Raw genomic sequence first — 6,000 nt, 5'->3', positions numbered from 1 at the left:
ATACTCAGCAAAAAGAGCAACGCTAGAGTTATCAAAATGCCTGACTTCAAACTATATTACAAAGCAGTAGCAATAAAAACAACATGATACCAGCACAAAAACAGACATGAAGACTGATGGAACAGAATAGAGGACCTGGATGTGAATCCACACAACTATGCCCAGCTCATTTTTGACAAAAGTGCCAAAAATATACAATAGAGAAAAGACAGCCTATTCAACAAATGTTGCTGGGAAAAATGGTTACCTGTTTGCAAGAAACTGAAACTAGAACCATGACTATCACCCCATACTAGTATCAACTCAAAAAGGATCAAGGAACTTAATATCAGACCTGAAACTCTGAAGTTACTACAGGAAGGAGCAGGCAACACTGTGGAACTAATAGGTATAGGCAAAGTCTTCCTCAGTAGAACCCCAGCAGCCCAGCAACTAAGAGAAAGAATGGACAAATGGGACTTCATAAAATTAAAAAGCTCTGCCCAACAAAAGAAATGGTCTCTAAACTGAAGAGACCACCCACAGAGTGGGAGAAAATATTTGCCAGCTATACATCAGACAAGGGACTGGTAACAAGAATATACAGGAAACTTAAGAAACTAAACTCTCCTAAAATCAATGAACCAATTAAGAAATGGGCACCTGAACTAAACAGAACTTTTTCAAAAGAAGAAATTCAAATGGCCCAAAAACACATGAAAAAATGTTCACCATCTCTGGCCATAAAGTAAATGCAAATCAAAACTATACTAAGATTCCACCACACCCCTGTTAGAATAGCCATCATCAAAAACACCACTAACAACATGTGTTGATGAGGATGTGAGGAAAAATGAACCCTAATCCACAGCTGGTGGGAATGCAAACAGGTGCAACCACTCTGGAAAACAATTTGGAGGCTTCTTAAAAATCTAAACATAGATCTGCCATATGATCCAGCAATCCCATTCCTGGGGATATACCCAAAGGAATGCAACAAAGGTTACTCCAGAGGCACCTGCACACCCATGCTTATTGCAGCGCTATTCACAATAGCCAAGTTACGAAAACAACCAAGATGTGCCACTACTGATGAATGCATCAAGAAAATGTGGTACTTGTACACAATGGAATTTTACTCAACCATGAAGAAGAATGAAATCTTATCATTAAGAAGTAAATGGATAGAACTGGAGAACATCATTCTGAGCGAGGTCAGACAGGCTCAGAAGACCAAAAATCATATGTTCTCCCTCATATGCAGGCTATAGATCTAGGGCAAATGCAGCAATGTGGTTGGACTTTGATCACATGACAAGGGGAGAGCACATACAGGTGATATAGGAATAGGTAAAAAAACCCAAAACATGAACGCATTTGATGTCCCCACTGCAGAGGAGCTAATACAGAAACCTTAAAATGACAGGTTATCATGATCAGGGGATCAAGAACCAATGTAAACATCACTTAGAGTTGAGTCAACATGAGAAGGGGATCAGGAACCAGTGTAAAGATCAGTTATGAAGAATCAACTTGGGTTGTAACACATTTGTACATGAAAGCAATGCTAGGAATCTTTCTGTATAGCTATCCTTAACTCAACTAGCAAAAAACGGTTTGTCTTCCTTATTATGCTTATGTCATTTCTTCAACAAAATTAGTGATAAGGGCAGAACAGGTTCTCCCTGGAAGTGAAGAGGGAGGGGGGTAAGAGTGAGGGGGGAAGGGTGGAGAAATGACCCAAACAATGTATGCACATGTAAATAAATGAACAAAAAAAAAGAAAAAATGAAAAGAAAATAAAGGGGAGGATTCCAAGATGGCGGCTAGAGGAAGGAAGCAGAAAGCGAGCCTCCAATAGTGAAATCTTGGAGAGACGCTGGAGACACCCTTTGCAGGCATAATCACTGAGAAGAGGCATAACTTTGACCCCTCCACACCTCCAGCTGGCGCACAGAATCTCCACTTCACATTAAACGGAGAAACCAGGAGGGCCCCCAGGCCACCAGTCGCTGGCGCCCAGATGGCTTGGGAAGACACGGACCAGGTGAGCTTCGTGGTACCGCGGTACTCCCAGAGAGAAGCCTGGGCCAAAGCAGCATAGCCCCCAGGACAGACTGACCTCCACCCAGGGAAAAAAGAGAAACTGAGTAATAAGCAATAAGAACAATAAAGACACATGGGAAAGAGGGTGGGGCACACTGAGCGCCAAAGATTGGGGAAGGGAATCCTTCCCGGGACTGTAAATAAACAAGCCGGCCTGGCCGGAGTGACTCTGGCGGGAGCGGGGGCGCGTGCCCAGCAACCAGGAGCGGGAAAGCTTGTGAGAGTGGCAGAGGGAGGAAAACTCCACAGGAGAGGAGGGAAGATCCACTTCCCACATGAACTGTAAACAAACATGGCAGCTGGCAGGAGCAGCAGCACTGCCCAGTAATCAGGAGCAGGAAAGCTTGTGAAAGTGGCAGTGGAAGGAAAACTGCACAGGGGAGGGGGGAAGACCCACCTCCCACATGAACTGTAAATAAACACTCAGGCCTGACAACACAGGTGCAGTGTCACCTTTCCCAGTGTGCTTGAAAAGGGGAAAGCTTGTAGCAGAGGCTCCCACACAGGAGAACTCTGAACAAACAAAGCCTGCGGGGCAAGGTGAGTGCTAAGCTCACTCCAGAGATCTGCATAAATAATGCCACCAGCAACAGCAGGCTGACAGCAGTGGGCAGGCAAGCACAGCTGCAGATACCATTCTCAGAACTGTCTTCAGACTCTTTTTTTTTCTTTTTCTCCCTACCTTTGATGAGAGAACAACCGAATTACACCTGCATGCTGAAAAACATACTGAAACTGTATTGCATTTGAACTTGGGACACTTGGTGGGGTTTTGTGTGTGTGTGTGTGTGTGTGTGTAGATTTGTTCTACTTTATGAGTCCCCTTTGATGAGACAACTACAGAACAACATCTGAGGCACCATCTCCAGGATTGGAGACTGAGACGGACACACAAATTATTAAGAGTGTAACTTCATTGCATTTAAACTTGGAGGTTTTTTGGTTTTTTGGTCTTTTGTTTTTTTTTTTTTTAATTTTCTATTTTCCATTTATTTTAATTCATTTTATATATAGATATTTCTTTCATTAACTTATTTTTTATTTTCATTCTTATCTTTTTTTTATTTTTGATTTTCAATCCACTCTCTGTCTCTCTAATGTCTGTTCAGCTTACTGTCAATTAGTACACTAATGCTCCCTGTTTATACCTTTGAAACTTTCTTGTCTGAAACCTTGTTCTGTTTTCTCCCACTTGTCTGTGTATTTGTTTTCCCCCTTTCTTTAACTTCTTGCTTTCCATCTCAGCTCACCTTTCCATTCTAAATATTACCATTGTTATTATTACAAGCTAGAAAATACTTAATTTCACACAGTACAGGGACAGTAACAACATCAAAGACAATAATGGGAAGATAGAAAAAACAGGGAAACCACTTTTCCCACGGCAAAAAATTAGTACAAGAACCAGAAGGGAATGAAGAAAACAGAAACTCAGATCCAGACTCCAACAAAGTGGAGATCAACTATGCCAAAGGACCTAATGAAGCCCACAAGAATAATTTAAAAGAACACATACTACAAGTACTCAATGAGAATTTTATAGAGATGATACTGGATAGGGTCAACCAAAATGTACAGGAGACACTCAAGAAATTCCCAGACAACAAAATAGAGAATTTGAAAAAGCAAAAGAAGAAATAAAGGAAACCATAGAAGCACTGTATAAACACCAAAGTCAAACAGAGAACATGATGAATAAATGGATAAATGAACTCAGGACAAAAATAGACAACATTAAAGAGGAAACCATCCAGGATATGGAAAACCCCAAAAAAGGAATGAAACAGAACTGCAAAACAAAAGGGAAGGCCAATCCAGCAGAATAGAACAAACAGAAGACAGAATCTCAGAACTTGAAGATGAAATGGTAATTAAAGGAAAAACTGAAGAACTATTAATTAAACAACTCAAGACCTGTGAAAAGAAAATGCAAGAACTCACCGACTCCATCAAAAGGCCAAACTTGAGAATCATGGGCATCGAAGAAGGAGAAGAGGTGCAAGCGAAGGGAATGTGTAATATATTCAACAAAATAATAATGGAAAATTTCCCAAATCTAGAGAAAGCTATTCCCATACACATGCAAGAGGCCTCCAGGACACCAAACAGACCAGATCATAATAGAACTACTCCACGACATATCATCATTAAAACAACAAGTTCAGAAACTAAGGAAAGAATATTGAAGGCTGTAAGAGAGAAAAAACAAGTAACATACAAAGGTAAACCCATCAAAATCACAGCAGACTTCTCAACAGAAACATTAAAAGCAAGAAGAGCGTGGGGTGAGATCTTCCGGGCACTGAATGAAAATAACTTCAACCCCAGGATACTCTACCCAGCAAAACTATCATTCAAAATAGATGGAGCAATAAAAGTCTTCCATGATAAGCAGAAACTAAAACAATATGTGACCACAAAGCCACCACTACAAAAGATTCTGCAAGGGATTCTGCACACAGAAAGTGAAACCCAACTTAACCATGAAAGAGAGGCAGCTCCAAATCACAGGAAAAGAAAAAGCAAGACAGTAGAGAGTAACCTCAACTTAGATACACACAATCAAACCTTCAAACAACAAAGACAACTAAATGACGGGAATCACAACATACCTATCAGTACTAACGCTTAATGTTGACAGACTTAATTCACCCATCAAAAGTCACCACTTGATGAAATGGATAAAAAAGGAAGATCCAACAATTTGTTGCTTACAGGTGACCCATCTCACCAACAGAAATAAGCATAGGCTTAGGATGAAAGGCTGGAAGAAGATTTACCAAGCCAATGGCCCCCGAAAACAGGCAGGAGTAGCAATACTTATCTCTGACAAAGTAGACTTCAAACCTACATTGATCAAATGAGGTAAAGAAGGATATTCCATACTAATAAAAGGGGAAATAGACCAAAAGGAAATAATAATTATCAACCTGTATGCACCCAATGTTAACACACCTTATTTCATCAAACATACCCTGAAAGACCTAAAAGCATATATAAACGCCAACACAGTGGTTGTGGGAGACTTTAACACCCCATTAGCATCAATAGATAGGTCATCCAAACAAAAAATCAATAAAGAAATCCAAGGTTTAAAATATGCAAAAGATCAAATGGACCTAGTTGATGTCTACAGAACATTTCATCCAACCTCTATACAATATACATTCTTCTCAGCAGCCCGTGGAACCTTCTCCAAAATAGATCATATCCTAGGGCACAAAGCAAGCCTCAGCAAATATAAGAAAATAGAAATTATACCATGCATACTATCTGATCACAATGCAGTAAAAGTAGAACTCAACAACAAAAGTAAAGACAAAAAACATGCAAAGAGCTGGAAATTAAATAACTCATTACTTAATGAAGAATGGATCATTGATGAAATAAAGGAGGAAATTAAAAAGTTCCTGGAAGTCAATGAAAATGAAAACACAACCTACCGGAACCTATGGGACACAGCTAAGGCAGTCCTGAGAGGAAAGTTTATAGCCATGAGTGCATATATTAAAAAGACTGAAAGATCCCAAATCAATGACCTAATGATACATCTCAAAATCCTAGAAAAACAAGAACAAGCAAATCCCAAAACAAACAGAAGGAGAGAAATAATAAAAATAAGAGCTGAAATCAATGAAATAGAAACCAAAAAAACCATACAAAGAATTAATGAAACAAAAAGTTGGTTGTTTGAAAAAATAAACAAGATCGATAGACCCCTGGCAAACCTGACTAAAATGAGGAGAGAAAAAACCCAAATTAGTAGAATCAGGAATGCAAATGGGGAGATAACAACAAACACCATGGAAGTCCAGGAAAGCATCAGAGACTACTTTGAGAACCTATATTCTAATAAATTTGAAAATCTTAAAGAAATGGACAGATTTCTAGATACATATGATCATCCAAAACTGA

Source organism: Castor canadensis, chromosome 1, assembly GCF_047511655.1.
Source record: "Castor canadensis chromosome 1, mCasCan1.hap1v2, whole genome shotgun sequence".
NCBI lineage: Eukaryota > Metazoa > Chordata > Mammalia > Rodentia > Castoridae > Castor > Castor canadensis.
The sequence above is the reverse complement of the archived record's forward strand: the minus strand, read 5'-3'. Positions refer to the sequence as shown.